Source organism: Parambassis ranga, chromosome 10, assembly GCF_900634625.1.
Source record: "Parambassis ranga chromosome 10, fParRan2.1, whole genome shotgun sequence".
NCBI lineage: Eukaryota > Metazoa > Chordata > Actinopteri > Ambassidae > Parambassis > Parambassis ranga.
The window spans coordinates 4,782,805-4,798,898 of record NC_041031.1 but is presented as its reverse complement, the minus strand read 5'-3'; the positions used below and the strand labels follow the sequence as shown (position 1 = coordinate 4,798,898).

At 39.2% G+C, this 16,094-nt stretch overlaps 1 long non-coding RNA gene across 1 annotated transcript; it reads left to right on the top strand.

Annotated features, from left to right (window-relative positions):
• Window positions 1-1,542: 1,542 nt before the first annotated feature.
• LOC114442963 (uncharacterized) lies at window positions 1,543-14,467 on the top strand. Its single transcript, XR_003671397.1, has 3 exons — window positions 1,543-1,554; window positions 4,443-4,446; window positions 14,275-14,467. It is a non-coding gene; the product is annotated as an uncharacterized LOC114442963 (long non-coding RNA).
• Window positions 14,468-16,094: the final 1,627 nt, after the last annotated feature.

Below are 16,094 nucleotides of genomic sequence, written 5' to 3'. Positions count from 1 at the left end.
AAAAGAAAGCCTGGAGTTTAGCCATAAGAGGCACAAGATTTAAGAAAGTCTAGTATTTCTTTCACAAAGAGGAGTGCTGACCCTGTGTGTCTTGGCAAACCTTTTATTGCTTTTTCGTTAACCTGTTGAGTCGACTACAGCTCTGCAGGGCAGAGGGAGACGAATGGAGGGTCAGGCTAGAGAGGACAACCAAGATGTATCAGCGCTGATGTTCCTGCAGTATTTCTGGTAAAGGAACCAATGTCCTGCACTTATCCCGCACTCCACACATGGGAGAGAGAGAGGGGGGCACATATAGACACACTCTGATCACACACTAATCTAAAAAGTATTATATGTATAAAGCTAATGACATCAATTTCCAATGCCTCAATTCAACCATGGACTATGATGCCTAAAACTAAACAGTAATCGAAAGGGATCTGAAACATCAAAGAAAGCTAAAATGAAAGCACTGATGAGACTTTAGGCTGAGTCTCAGACAGTTGACAGATGCTTCCACGGTCCAAAATTAAATTTTGCAGATTAAATTTGACCTAAAATTAATGATTTTTTTTTGGTTTATTTTGTTTAGTTTTTTCGACTACTCATGTTTGTAATACCAGGTCACCGTCTATTGGTATTTTGTTTTATGTCTAAGGTGTTTGTTTGTGTGTCAGAAAGGTTTGAAGGCGACAGGTGCTTGTTTACTGTTTAGGAGGGGTGCGTTAATGACCTTATCACGGTGGTGCAGTGAAGTGTAAAGTCTCATCACCGCAACTTAGCTATTTACTCAAACATACATATCCTCATCAGCCACAAGCATGCACACACAGACACATTTTCCTGCTTAAGCCTCTGCACAAACAAAGCACAACATGAATAGATGAATAGATAAATAGGCTCGTGCGTATTTGTATAAAAGATGATTTAAACATAATTCAAAATGTAATCATTGAACATATTATGTGCAAGGTACCTATTTTTGCAGTGTATTTTTTATAGCCTAGTGCATGCCAATCTCAATTACTACATTACAGTGCGTTTAAAATCACTCACTGATTGTATTATACTGTATTTATAAAAGGGTACAATTGGCATGATAGCTCAAATAAACATCTACACCAGAGCTGCCAGGTTTGTACACAACAGCACCACTAAAGTGCCAGTATTGATTCCAGGCCTAAGAGAACTTTGTCAGAGCACCAATTATATCCAATTAGGGCTCCCCATTACACTGCACCATCTGCACTGAACTGAAACAGGAACACAAAACCAGAGAAAAAGAGCAAACACAGCAGTGTGAGCTGGAGAAGGTTAATCAGGCAACGATGTAGAGGAAGAATGATCAGGAAGTGGTAAACGAAGCAGTGGATGTTGTACATGAGTGCTGCTGAGGTGGCTTTCTTCCTGTGAATTCCAAACTCAATTTAAATTTAAACACTTGTTTTAGGTTTTGATACATTCAGGCAAAGTGTCCTTGTATTAGATGTTACATTTCATTGATTATCAACTACAAAAAAATACACATTGGACATCCACAACCGCATATCTGGGGGTTGGAACCATGGAAGTGTTTGTTAGACAGTTAAGGTGAACATTGTGTCAAAGGATGTATAGCATAGGCCCATTGGGTCTGATTACCATCAATGTGCTCAAAAAGAAAAGTGTTGCCTTTCCTGCTGTTACCCATTTTTAATTGCAGCCTTTTAGTGTACAGTGACAAAATACACTGCTCAAAAAAAATAAAGGGAACACTTTAACAACACAGTGTAACTCCAAGTAAATCACACTTGTGTGAAGTCAGCCTGTCCAGTTAGGATCAACACTGATTGTGAATCAGTTTCAGCTGCTGTTGTGCTAATGGAACAGACAACAGGTGGAAATGAGGCAGTTATCAAGACAGCCCTATAAAGGAGAGGTTCTGCAGGTACTGACCACAGACCATTTCTCTGCTCTCATCCTTTCTGCCTGATGTTTGATCACTTTTGCATTTTGTCAGTGCTCTCACCCCTAGAGGTAGCATGAGGCGGTGTCTACAACCCACACAAGTTGTGAATGTTTACAACATAAGGCCAAATGTAGGTTGGAATGGTTGGAATGGGGTTGGATAACTGGGTTCAAGTCTCATCAGGTGCTATCACAGTTTTGCACTAAAAAATGTGTTCATCTGTAGGCAGTGGCAGTTTTGGGCATGGGCAGACCGGGCAGTCGCCCAGGGCGGCATCACACAGGGGGCCGCACGAGCAGTTGGAAAAAGAAATCATCTGCTAAGCAGTTTTCTATGTGTATCATAGATCACCGTGTGGAGAATTGGCAAATTAGCGCCCCCTGCAGCTGCAGGCGCCCCTGCTTGCTGAGAAGCTGCTGTACAGAAGCTGTGGCTCGTCGGTTAGCTAACAAGTTAGCTACTGTCTGCTAACACAAGTCCGTCTATCAATGACGGGCTGATTAACGTTAAACTAAAGTAAGAATACTACTCACTGTCAGCTGGTTTATGAGTTAAATACAGGGTAAAAAGTGGGAATGATTATTTTTCATCCATATTTATCTCTTCACTCGATGCCCACAGTCTGCACCAACACACAGGTATCAAAATGACTAGTTGCCCAAAGTGTTACACATTACAACCTTTTATGCTGCTTATTAAAATCTGAAAGCACCATCATTGCTAACAAAGAATTATATGTATGTATAAAATGCAGTCCTGTTTTAGTACAGTGAAATATTTTGTTTTGTCTGAATAAGCAAGGACATATGTTTGATCCAGTACAATTGTAGTGCTCTAGTTTACATGCCTTATATAAGTTTAATTTAAAAAAAATATATAGACAATGGGGAATTTATTATTTATAACATTTATCATCATATTATCCATTTTGCAAGACTCCTTCATCCTCTCTGTCCTGTCTCCCTCTTCTCCTCTCTCTCTCTCCTTCATCCTCTCTGTCCTGTCTCCCTCTTCTCCTCTCTCTCTCTCCTTCATCCTCTCTGTCCTGTCTCCCTCTTCTTCTCCTCTCTCTCCTTCATCCTCTCTGTCCTGTCTCCCTCTTCTTCTCCTCCTCTACCCATCCGACTGGCAGCAGGAAGGTTCTTCCTTATGAGCCGCTCAAGGTTTCTTCCTGTTAAAAACGAGTTTTTCCTGACATTGTGGCTCTGAAGTGGGTTCAGGCTCCGGGTCTCTGTGAAGCGCGTTGAGACAGTTTCTGATTGTAAAACATGCTACATTAACTAAATTGAATTGCTGCCTTCCCCCTTATTTAATGATTTAATGAATTATTTTTTTTTTGGGGGGGGGGGGGGGGTCTCGCCCGGGGAGTAATTGAATGTAGAACCGCCACTGTCTGTAGGTCGGTTGTGTCTCAGGTTCAGGAGGTGTAGACCCCTAATCAGAAAGTCAGTTCAATCTCCCACCAAGGCTACATGCTAATGTGCTCTGTTAGCAAATCACTTAACCCTAGGTTGCTTGATGTACAAGATGATGTACAAAAAACACTACATAAAGATAGACAACTTTTATGAATACTCTTCTCAATGAAGGCTGTTTATAAGTGGTGTTAGGTTAGATGTAAGGTTATGAGCCATGGCTACAAATCCCACCTGGCCACTAGCACTGTTCACACATAGTTATATAGTATGTTATGAGAACTTGCTCAATGTCAGTGTGAAGATGAGTTTCTGTGTGCCAACAAAGATTCCTTGTTATGCTACCACCTTAGAAATGTCTCATATGCATATTGAACTGTCCACCATGTGAAGCCAGCTGAAGAGCTACAAATTAGCTTGATCTGTTGAGTCCATCATAGCAGCTTTACATTCACCCTCACCATGCAACAAGCAGTGATGTGTTTTAGTGTGTGTGTGTTTTAATGCAGTGTTAGGTATCGTATAGCCACCCTTATCCTTCCCTGAGGTTTTCCTGTGTGGTTTCTGTGCACTAATTGGCTTAATTGCAGACAGCTTATTGTGTTGAGTTTCAGAGACATACTCAAGTCCCCCTCCTGTTGCTGATAAATGTCTGTTCTGCTTATTTCATTTGTGTTATTAGAAGTCATTGATTAGAACGAACACAAACACACACACATCCAGCTTGTCTCTTTCTTTCAAAATCACTTTTACAATCAGATGCACTTTGCATTGCAGAAAGGATTTAAGTACGATCCAGCATCCTTTTATTTAATTATGCTGCAGTGAAAATGGATGGATACACTGCATGATAAAAGCATTTTTTTTCTGGACATGAACACTTTTCAGATCGATATTAAGCGTTGAACCTGCTGCAGCCTTCACTCAGTGTTTCAGTGAAAATTTACCACTAGTTGTGTACAGGTGCATTTGGCAGTGTGTTACACTCAGTCAGTCTGGCAGAACAGCTCATTTACTTTCATACAATTATGTATTTTTATTCTGTATGGCAGTGAAACAACACCAAAATATTGAATAGCCATCAGTCGGCTATTTAGTTCAGTTTAGTTTAGTTTTTTAAAGAAAGAAAGCTTGCAATCTTTCAGTCACTTTAGCACACCACATGCATAAGTTAAGTTAATTTAAAAGAAGTTAAACAGATATATTTATTTAGGGGATCTGCCACAGATCTAAAGGGGATGTACCAGCACAGGCTTAAATAATCAGAATCCTGCCATGACTTAAAACCAAAATGCAGTTCATTTGCCGCCCATATGTCATATGCGTTGTTGGGTCAGGATTGGTCACCATGGAGGCTGTAAATTGGTGGCGGCAGATGGTGAAGTTTTGCCTTGTAAAATGTGCTTACCGTAATATTTTAAATGTGTGTCTTCAGTCACAGTCAATGTGAGATGCAGACATTTTTGCCTCAGCCAAACCATGATCATTACCTGAACCTGACCTGTTTTTTAACCTTATCTTGTAGTTTTTAATGCCTGACCTCAACTGTGCCAGTGGGACGTGAATCCACAAACTCTTCAATCACCATTCCCCTTCAAAGAGCCATGAGCTTGTATTTGTGTTGAAAATGAAGCCTGACCAGACCAAAAGGCTCAAAGCTCATTTAGGTTCATTTCTATTCTGATGTGAGATTGTGCACTATATAAATAAAACTGAATAGAATTGAACTGAATTGTTCCTGGATTTTAATAATTCTATTGTATAGTGGCTTAACTGAAATATTATCTTTTAATAATACATAACCAATCAAATAAATTCCAGTCTAACAGCTTGGATCGACATCTTTAGTCCTAAAAGTCATCTTGTGTATCCCAGCTTACCACCACTCTCCAAACCTGATATAAATAAAGAATTACATTTCATGACATTTTTTTTCTTGTTCCTTACTTTTCTTGAAAATCAGACTAATTAATATCCTGTATTAATGCTGTGGATTAAAATTATATGTCCATAATGTTGCCTCCTAAATTGAATTTTACATTAGAAAGATCTCTGCTGCTGTGAATGTCTGGGTTCATCCAGTGCTGCTTCATGTTGTAGTGAAAACTCAAAGACAGACAGAAATACAGATGCTCAAGTGTGTGTTTGTCAGGCAGTAAAATTATTTAACAGCATCTGATAGCACTCCTCTAATTAAGATTAAAATCAGAAAACATACAGTGCATTCAATAATGCAATGCTCAAGGCGATTTCTTAACCTCACAGTGATCTTCAGAGAATGCTACACATGTTTGAAGTTGCCTGTGAAATGTTGATAAATGCTTCTTCAGAGTGTTACTGGAGAAAAACTAATTCTGTAATTAGACTGATGGTTAACTGTAAGATGGGCTGAAAATGTTTACATATACTTATGTGCTAAGTCTGCTTTGGGACACAGTGGAATACGTAGTTGAAATTGCCATACCATTTCAGCAGATGGATCATTGAAGCTTTGAGACTGTAAACTGTCTGCAATTAAACCAGCATTATTTTTTGTATTCAGCTGTTGATGTATATCTAGTGAAACTTAAAAGGATCAGGGAATGTTAAGGTTTTTTTACACAGATATCATTTTTGGTAGCCTGGACAACCATCCTAAGTCTTCTATTCTTTATAGAGAATTATTTCTGTGGATTTGAGTTGGATTTCTAGGAGGTAGTACCAGTGGACACAGAATAAACTCTCTAGATGCAACTGGATAGACATACACACAATCAAAGAAACAAAACTTGTGACGTAGAGCGACAACCAGACTAGTATGAAAAAAAAAAAGTTATTTGCAATTCTTCAAATATCTTTGAGCCCGTAAGTTACGACTTCAAGCCACGACTCACAACTTTGTAGCGTTCTAGGCAAAGTCATGCCAAACTGCCTGAGCATGTGGAATTCAGGTAACTTGATGTAAACAAACCAACATGGCAGATCCTACAGGGCTTATGTTTCAATCACTTCTATCGTCTAAGGTGCCTGCTCCTTGCTCTTTTGAGAAAAAAAAACAAAGGAGGATATATAACATAACAGAAGCTGTTACACCTTTTAATTTGACATTATCTGAATATTTGGAAATCGATTTTGGTATTAGCAATGTAGTGCTAATTCCACTCAATTCGACCAGAGGGAATTTTCACAGAGTAAATAGCTATGACTGGTCAGGCTAATGCTTTATGAGAGAGCTGATTAAAAACACACCAGCAGATAAAAACCTGCATGTATAGCCCTAAAGGTGCTATGTATGCGGTTCTGTCATTAAGTAAACTCCTAAAAGAGATTTCACTGCAGATGATTGGATGAACCCTCACTGTCACTGTACACCATGAGCTTACTTTATCGATCAGAGCAATAAATCCAGAAATACAACAAACTACTGAGAATCTTGATGTTCACACAGATTTCCTCAACAGTATGGTGACTGGCCTGAACCACAAGAATACAACAGCTATAAAGACTTGTTTGTGAAAAAACAATAAGTTTAAATCAGTGTTCAGCATGTTTTCCCTATTCTGTTTTTTATCCTTACCCAATACTCGCATATAATATCTAACTAACATGTAATGGTTCCTTCCACTTATTTACTTGACACATATATAACATAAATAAGCAAAAGTGAAAGATATGTTCCCAGCAAATCCAGTGTTTGGGTCTGTGGTTAACAGACATGTTGGGCAGTGGTTTGCTTCAATGTAGCCCAAACTGACAGCTGTGAGGACATTTAATGGAAAAATTAATACAGACAGCAGCATTTTCTTATTAATGCAGTGATGCTTCACTCCTATTGAAACCACTTAAACATAGTGCATGTTTGTGCCTGTTCCACCTCATTAGCAACCTGCAAAATGCATCTAATACATCTCTGTGCATGTGTGTGTGTGTGTCCATGCCTGGCTTACTGTATATCAGCAGAACTTAAATATGTGGCCTGAAGACGTATCGAATCAACATGCAGCCTCATTGGATTACTGAGTTATTAGCTCAAACTGCTTTTGTGCTGCTAAATAACTGACTTCATGTGTGTATGTTTGTGAGCGTGAGTTTGCATGGAATATTAAGCAGTGCCACAACCTGTTAGTGCTAATGAATGTAACTGAGCTGCACCGCAGCCCGCAATCAACCCCCCCCCCCCCCCCCCCACACACACACACACACACACACACACACACACACAACACAGTTTACTATTGTAAATTACTTAATACCATGAAAACCTGTAATTCTGTAATCCAGCAAGGCTCCGCATCAATACAACAAATTAGCGTTCAGGCCCAAAAACTCTAATTGACTTCTGGAGAGTTTACTAAAACATAAAGTTCTTGGACACTTTCCAACATATTTGCAGTCAGTTGCACAGTTTCTGCATTTTCTACCTTAGTGGTCCGCAGTGTAAGCACACACTAGCAGACAATAGAAGTTTACAGGGAGCAGTTGTCACACTGTGAGTAAATGAGTAAATGTTCCATCATAGCAACTAATAATAAATGATCGGCATGTGTTTTGCTGAGAAACATTAATCAAAATTTGATTGAATTCAACCAATTTCACAATAACTTCATTTTATTTATTTTATATTTAACTAGCAGTGTTTTCAAGGATGTAAAGGCAGGCCCTCACCTACGGTCATGAGCTTCAGGTAGTGACTGAAAGAATGAGACCGCAAATACAAGTGGCTGAAATGAGTTTCCTTCGAAGGGTGGCTGGGCGCTCCCTTAGAGATAGGGTGAGGAGCTCGGTCACCCGAGAGGAGCTCGGAGTAGAGCCACTGCTCCTTCACATCGAGAGGAGTCAGAAGTGGCTAGGGCACCTTCCTGGTGAGGTGTTCTGGGCATGTCCAACTAGGAGGAGACCCAGGACGCGGTGGAGAGGTCTCTCGGCTGGCCTGTGCATGCCTTAGGATTGCTCCAGAAGAGCTGAAGAAAGTGTCCAGTGAGAGGGAAGTCTGGGCGTCCCTGCTTAGACTGCTGCCCCCTCAACCCAGCCTCAGATTAAGCAGTTGAAAATGGATGGATGAAATTTAGCACTTTACGCCTGGGAAAAAATGTACATACTTTTCAGACAAGCATGGCAAAAAGGGCTCAATAGCTCCCCCTGCATTTTTTTGAGGAAACAGCCTCCTAATATACTTAAAAGTTTGTAATTTAAATATTTGTAGGTGGCCTAAGATGTATACATTCTCTTGGAGTAATTCTCTAAACCCAACAGGAAGTCAGCCATTTTAGCCTGATGAGTCATACTACTATTCTCTAACAGCCATTGCGCCATCTAGTGGGTTACAGGAAGGCAGCTTTGTACAACAAATTATATCTAATCTACGTGATAATGAATAAACGGTGTGTTCTGCTAATAACTTGCAGCATGAGATTTGAAAAATGTGACAAAGGTAGAACGCAAGAGAAAAGAAAAGGGAAGAAAATATGGATGAAACTGCAGGATACAAAAAAAGACAAGAAGAAAAAAGAGAATTAAGACTGAAAAAAGGTAGAAAGGTGGATGGAGATGACTTAAGAATGAAAGGGGACAATTAAGTGTTCCCTGTTGGCTACAATGCTGTTATTAACTCTGGAAGCAATATCTGTTACACACACACATACTCTCTCTCTCTCTCTCTCTCCCTCTGTCTCTTCCCCACTGTCTGCAACCTGCTGTGCCAAAGCTGCTATTAAATGGAGGAGCTGTGTCATTTTCTTTGCTTGTTTCCAGCTCCTTGTCTGTCCCTCAGCGCTTCTTTTATTGTGCCTGTCACTTCTTTCTTTTGTTTCTTTCCGTCTTCAGCTCGGCTCTCATCTTTACTGTGTCCTCTGTCACATGTACAGTGTTTACAGTTGCTGTGATTTCACTTTTTTTCACCTTCAGCCATCTTCCTAGGATAAGTACGCATATAAAAGGATTCAGTCATCACTTACTTAAAAAAATAATACATATATAATATAATACATCTTACATTATATCCACATACATATCAAAAGATAGACTCACATAATAAACATCCAACTAATTCCTAGTCAGATTTTAAATATGCTTTGAAGAATATATTTCGAAAATATGTGCCAATAATTTCTTTCAACTAGAAAATGTCTAGTAACCCTGTAGTTTTTTTTTTTTTTTTTTAAGATTACATTCTGGGATAATTTCGTGGAAAATTAGCAGCAACCTCTAGGGCTGAGAAATACACCCTGAATGGAGTACACCTGCAGATTTTTTGTGTGGTATACATAAAGATGTGCAACAACTTATTCTGAGTCATGTTCATCTGATCAGGACTTGTAGGGCCTTCTAAACCTGAGCTGAACATTCAACCAGAAAACCCAATGTGACCCAATGACTGTGTATGGACCACAATATAGCCGTATTAATTTATAGACTTGTGTTTAAGATTTGACTGATGTTGACATTACGATTACAATCAATGGTATTCAATTCTTCACTGAAACCTAGCATATGTTTATATATTGTTAATTATTGCATTCTTAAGATCACTTATAGATTTATGTTTAGCAAAAAAAATGACAAGATTAGATTAGATTAGAGAAATATTATTCATTATTCAAAGCCTACAAAAAAACAAATAATGTGCTTTATGGCTCATAAACAGTTTTAGTTAGTACTTAATTAGCAATAGGTCATTCATTGTAACATGTTTGCAGAGAGTACGTAAGCCTGTGCTAGCCACTGTCCTGCAATTGATACACCACTAAAATGGGAAGAAAATTACATTTCCTATCTCAGCATAGCACTTGTCTGCTCCAAAGATCTTCTCTCTCCTTCTCATTGTCTCGCTAACTTGTTCCAAAGCAAGCATGGAGGAGTCAGACTGTCTGCTAACATTCATCTTGCCTCTCCAGTTCTTTTCTTTCTTCCTGATCCTACCATTATCTACTGGATAATGAGTATGCTGTGGCAGTAAACCAGACTCTTTGTGCTGACTGCACAGGGGGGCACAGTGACTGTCCCTTTGCACTGTACACTCCTTTGAATTTGCTGTACATTGATCACTTTAAGCCTTCGCATCCGACAACAGAGGCACTGTTCTATATGAGTATACTACACAGTATCTGAGCTCTTGCTCAGATCTGTTGTTGTGAAGAAAGAGCTGAGCCAAAGACAAGACTCTCAATTTACCGATCAAGCTACGCTCCTATCTATCTATGCTCACAAGCTGTGGGTAGTGACCAAAAGAATGAGATCACCAATGCAAGCGACCAAAATAAGTTTCCTCCTCAGGGTGGCTGGACTCTCTCTTAGAGATGAGGCTCTAGAGATTGTTTTTCTGGGAGGAGCTCAGTATGGTCACTTCACCATTAGTTAAGGAATGTTAACTCAGTTATTTCATACTGTCACTTCCACCTCATTTCCCACTTATGGTTGGGGTTTGGCATTAAAATACAACTTTAGCTGTTAAAGGTTAAAGTTTGTAGGTAGTGCTGGCTGTAATCATTTGTGTCACTTCAAATTACATACATGCATACATACATACATACATACACACACATGAAAAAAGTGTGTGTATATACATATATATACATATATATATGTATATATATTGATTTTGATTTTAATTTTATTGATTTGATTTTCTTTTGATGTTCTGAAGAATTTTATTGAAAAGTAAACATCCTTTAATTTGCTTCAGATTTCTGCAGAGATTCTTAAGTCCATAACTTAAATATAATGTTATTTTGAAATTGTTGAATTAGATTTCAGCATTAGATCGGTTGTCATGGTGATCTTAAATTAAAATAAATTTAAATACAACTTTCAATTATTTCTGTTCAGACTAATAACTAGCAATTACCAATACATGTAAGGCTAATTTATATCTCATCTTACTGCTTAGCACAGCGTATGTTGCCTATATTCCCTTTATACTAGGGGGTATTGAAGCATTAATTAGCAACAATAGCATATTTTTAGTCAGCAGTGGACTTCATGATTAGGCTGAATTATAAAAACAAACTTGGCTCTTTACATATGGCATGGATTCAAACAGTGTTATTTGGCACACAATAAGAAGGTCTTTTTCTAAGACATAATTACTTGCTCTGCTTCTGTCACCGGGTCTGCACACACATACAACAGTCCTGCAGACAAGAACGAAGCAATTTATGCTTTGTGTTTAACCTCTGAATGTTGGTATTATCTCCTGTTTCAATGCTATTAAACTCTCCGACCTTTGTTTGTGTTGCTGTGTTTCCTAGTGAGGATGTGTTCAGCTTATGCGATCACATTCGTGTGTGTGTGTTCCTTTCCTATCCCTATCCCTACACCCAGGTCAAAGTAATTTAGTTCTTAAATCTGTGTTTCTTCTCAGCCTTTTGACCCGTCACACTCAGCAGGCCACAGCAGCTCGACATAATACACTGGGGGAAGCCAAAGTCATCCATAATGGAGGGAGCTTAGAGAGGTCCCTTTTAACATGTTAGGATCACCCAGGCGCACAAAAAAAGATGAAGATATGTCTCTTTATAGCTAAATGATGCAAGTAACATTGAAACATATGCACGCTGCAGTAACATCTCTGGGTCAACTAGCCATGTGATTGTGTTTCACTACTGTCATACAGTCTAATGGTGTGTTTTTATTTGTGTAAGTCCATACCTCACCTAAAACACGTAGGGCTGTATTCACAAAGATTCTAAGAATACCCCTCAGTGAGCTCTTATCTTATCCTAAAAAAAATCTTAGTAAGGACTCTTAGCCTAAAAGTGATTTAAGAACATTCTCAGAGCTCTGAGGAAGGAGCAGACTGAAAGTTTGATCTCAGTGAGGAGGTGTGTTTGACCCTGTTGCTAAAAGGGATGTATTGCTTTAGGAGATGTGATTGGTTGACAGGAAAAACAAAAGGACACTTTCCTAATAATATAAACAGCATAGAATGGACAATGACATGAAGTCTTGGTCTCAAATGATGATGTGATCATAAACACAAATGGCTTGGATGTTAATCAACCTATATGATATTAATGTGGGACTACTTGCTCAGCTGTCATCAACTTTCTGTGATTGCTGTTGGTTAAATAAAGGCACTGGCTGGTGCAGATTTACCTGAACAGAGGAGCAAAGCTCACTCTGATCACAGTTAGCTGATGAGAGAAAAAGCGTTCACAATTCAGATAAAATTTAGTTATTATGGTACAATCTCAGAGACAGACATGAGAGGACAGCGCAGCAGATCAACACTTACTTCCTCCTTGTTTAAATGAGAAGTGTGAAAAGTGAAGATGATGTCAGAGATTGCTGCGCATAAACAGGAATCTGCTCATACAGCTGATGGCTGTATGCACATTTGCAACAAACTTTACTTGAAGCAACATATTCCTTTAAAGCCTATAGGGTTATTTTTAGGAGGTGGGCCACCCCGTAAACAGCTGTCCCATGTGGCAGAGACAGTTTTTTAATGTCCTTGGGCAATCCGAATCTCATATACATATGGAAGGAAGGTATTGCAATACAATATTACCATGTTTTTTATTTAATTTAATAAGGATTCATAGGTCTATGGTACATAAATAAACAAACAACAAACAAACAAAGTCACAATTCTATTTCTGTAGCGTCTTAATAGCTCACTGTCATTCATAGTTTGGAGAACGTTTCTCCTCTCTCTCTCACCTGTCATGTCCTCTCTGTTTGAGGAACTCTTAAGCGTCTTAAAAGTCCTCTCTACTCTTAACAGTTTTTCACCTAAGGACCTCTCATAAGGGCGAAGAACTTTTGTGAGTCACTCCTAAATATAAGGGGGAATTCTCAGAAAACGTCACAATTCTAAGAATTTCCCCTTAATTTCACCACTGAGGGAAACTCTTAGGGCTAAGAATCTTTACGGCCCTTGATCTCATCTCATATTCATGCAGATCATTTTTGTATATATATATATATATATATATATATATATATATATATATATATATATATATATATATATATATATATATACAAAAATATAACTCCAAAGCCCAAGGACACTAACAACAATGACACAACACTTTTTGTATGTGTGTTTGTAGCCTTAACAGACTTTCAGTAATCCAACAATGTTGTTAGTATCTTAGCTGTGGCTTTGTGTGTGTGTCAACAGTCAAACTGCACCTAATTCTCTGCTTTAAAATATAATTTTAATAAACTTGTCAAATTATGTGACACATCATCCATATTAATCAAAGCACCGAGAAGGCCTTTGTTTTTATTGTTGTTTTGTTTGTTTTGAAGAATGGCACTGAAGTTGTCTTTTCAGACAGCTTTTGCTGTAATACTGCACGGATGCCCACTTGGCACCTTACACTTTTAGAGCATGAGCGTGCACACACACTGTTCTGACTCACAGCTTCCAGTGATATTGTTATTACATACAGACAGACACACACAAAGGTGATGCCAGCAATGACAGGTGGGAGAACTTGGTCCTTTTTCAGAGAGTTATTTCTGAAGTCTAACCCATGAACAGCTGTGAACACACACAGCTGAGTGTGGATATGCATGAGTAACCACAGTCATACACACACACACATTGTTGCCCGCATGTGTGCAATTGTAGCAGATTTTGAACACCTGCTAACTCAAGGGCACACACTTGCTGTGGATAAACAGTGATGCAAGAGATTTGCTGCCATGGCCTCATTCTCACAAAAGGAGCTTCTTTTTCTTTCATCCTTTGTTCCTCCTTTGATCCATTTTTTTTCCTGGATCATTCAAAAATATAAAGAGGTCTAAGTGGCGACTGCCAGCACAAAAAAAATTGTTCACTCAGGGTACATTTAGGACGTCACTGCCTTCTGTTAATACAAACAGTACACTGCAAAAGAGACCTGGATAAAAATGGCAGGGCGAGTCATTATATACAGTGAGGAAAATAAGTATTTTAGCACGCTGCTATTTTGCAAGTTCCCCCACTTAAAAATAGAGGGGTCTGAAATTTTCATCGTAGGTGCATGTCCAATGTGAGAGACATAATCTAAAAAGAAAAATCCAGAAATCACAATGTATGATTTTTTTTAACTATTTATTTGTATGATACAGCTGCAAATAAGTATTTGAACACCTGTCTATCAGCTAGAATTCTGACCCTCAAAGACCTGTTAGTCCGCCTTTAAAAAGTCCAGCTACACTCCATTTATTATGTGTTACGACCCTCAGTCGTACTTTTGATTGTTTGTTGATTGTTGTTGTTTGATTGTTTTTGTACTGTGTGTGTTATGTCGGCTGTTGGCTCTCCCTCCCCTTCTGTGCGTAGGCATGTGTGTATGAAGGTGAGAGTGAAGCTAGGTGGTGTCCAGCGATTGGCCAAGCCCCCTAATTGTGGTGCCATGGGACCTCTGGAGAAGGAGGCCTACAAGGACGGCCGCTGAAACGATGCTCCTCCCTCTCCTCCTCCTCGCCTCCACTCTCTGCTATTGTGTGCAGCCATGTGCTAGGCCCTGCGTGGCTTATAGCCTTTGTGTGTTTTTAACCTGGTGCAGAACCTTGTTTGATTAACTACCTTATGGTGGTACAGCAGCCACATGTTGTGTTCTGTTGTTTCTTTATTTTTGTTTCCTTTTGGACCGGCTGCGTCTTTAAGTTTAGTGTTGAAGAATAAATTCTGTTTTCTGGACTGCCAAACCTTGATGGTATTTTTTTTTCTGTTGGAGAGTGAAGGCGAGTGGAGCATCCATGTTGCGTCCGGGGTGCCCCTAGACCAGGGACGTAACATATGCTAAATCAGATGATGACACCTGTTTGAGGTCGTTGCTGCATAAAGACACCTGTTCACCCCATACAATCAGTAAGAATCCAACTACTGTCATGGCCAAGACCAAAGACAAAATTGTACACCTCCACAACGATGGAAAGGGCTACGGGTAAATTGCCAAGCAGCTTGGTGAAAAAAGGTCCACTGTGAGCAATCATCAGAAAATGGAAGATAATGACTGTCAAACTCCCTCGGACTGGGGCTCCATGCAAGATCTCACGTTGTGGGGTCTCAATGATCCTAAGAAGGTGAGGAAACAGCCCAGAACTACACAGGAGGAGCTGGTCAATGACCTGAATAGAGCTGGGACCACCGTTTCCAAGGTTACTGGTAATGCACGCAAGACGTCATGGTTTGAAATCATGCATGGCACGGAAGGTTCCCCTGCTTAAACCAGCACATGTCAAGGCCCGTCTTAAGTTTGCCAATGTTAATAAAAATGAGGTGGGCATGTAGAGGGATGAGGACACCAGACACGGGAGTCGGGATTGTGAAATGTGGCACTAAAATACAACCTTAGAGAAGAAAAGCCATAATCTGACATAGCACTCTAGCACTAAAATTCAAATAAAACAGCATTTCGTGCTTTTCATTGGTCATATATGTTTTTCCCCAAATGATAGTTAGCAAGCCAAGGAGTTTCTAAAAGCACTGACCTTGTAGCCTTTAAGTTACAATTTCTATATTTCAGCCATGCAGTTGTCACTGTCAAAGCCACACCATATTGAGAACAAAAAAGACATTACAACCAAAGGTCACAGGCACTATGGTTATATAACAAATATGTACAGCTACATGCCCACGGACTTATTATATGTAATGAAAAAAAGGGTACATCTTTAAGTGAAGTATGTACAACTGTTCTTAAGGTCTATCTTCCATTTGCAGTGATAGTTCATGGAGTTCAGAGTTTGCAGTTTGCACTTCTGAAAAACCTTGCTAACAACATAAATTCCAAAATACTTTGAGTGTTTACACTCAAAGGTATTTTTGC